Source organism: Trichechus manatus, unplaced genomic scaffold (genome assembly GCF_000243295.1).
Source record: "Trichechus manatus latirostris isolate Lorelei unplaced genomic scaffold, TriManLat1.0 scaffold00143, whole genome shotgun sequence".
NCBI classification, from domain to species: domain Eukaryota; kingdom Metazoa; phylum Chordata; class Mammalia; order Sirenia; family Trichechidae; genus Trichechus; species Trichechus manatus.
Window position 1 is genome coordinate 3678738 of NW_004444079.1, and position 1202 is coordinate 3679939.

Genomic DNA, 1202 nt, shown 5'->3' on the forward strand with positions numbered 1-1202 from the left:
ATGAGGTTTCACACATACAAACAGGAGTCTCTGGGAGAGAGATGGGTGAAAAAAGTAAGAAGCGTCATCTTCGATTCTGGTCCCAGTTTCTCCCCTTGTTAACTGTTGGGCTCAGGCTCTTTGCCATTGGCCTCAAAGGCTCTGAGGTCCCTCTAGTAGTGAGGCTGTTTCAGAGTGTGAGTAGGGGAGGGCCTGCCCATGGTAGGTGCTCAATGAATGTTGAAAGAGTGAATGACTTCACTGCTGAGCGCTCTCACAGTCATTCACCGTTGTCCCCTGACCACAGCCCCTTACTTTTTTAGACTTTCGGTTTGGACTATAGCCCTGGGTGCATACAAAGAGTTGTAGAGTGAGGACAGCAGGGAAAGGAATAATCATGGTCTAATCTGACTAAACTAAGAAGATGAGAAACCTGAAAATGAAATTTCAAATTAAATTCATGTACAGCCTACTTTCTCTTAGGCTCAGTCTAATGTTTCTCAAGTGTCTGGTCAGCCTCAGGCTACCATCCCCACCACTGTCATCTCATGTTTGGATATTACACTTCTTCAACTTTTTTCACATGCTTTTCCTTGTGAGGAAACCCATTTATTCAGGCATTCATTTATTCATCAAAAATTTATGGAGCACCTATTACTATATATTAGGCATTGGTTGGGTGCTTAGGATATGGAGAAGAATCAAAAGGAGTCCCTGTTCTCAAAGATTTCACAGTGAAATGACTACTGAATGTGGTACATTCAGTGATAGCAATATGCCCAGGGAAATACGGGAGAAGTCAGGCTGAGGATTACTCTCTCCATTTGACAGATGAGAAGACTGAGGCCCAAAGCTGACATAACAGATTTGTGTCAAGAGAGCATATAATGACTGAGCTGGGTTAGCCGAAAACCCAGATCTCCTGAAGGCCAGTTAAGTCCAGCATTCTTTCAATTTCTGGGGTCTGTTGCCTCTTCCTCTTTGTCCTTAGGGAGTATTTCTAGAACAACAACCTTGTGGTGGACTGATACTCTCTCAGTGTGAGGCTCTTTTCCTCATTCCATTGCATCGCACCTCATAGTGCTTGTTCTACTACATCCGTTGTCTCTTTGCCTCAAGTTTGAATTGTGGGCTCAGATCTTAAAATGCCTGCAACAGAACTCAATTTCTGAGTCTCCCAACCTCCGTTTCCTGTAATTTAATAAATCACACATTTAACTCCT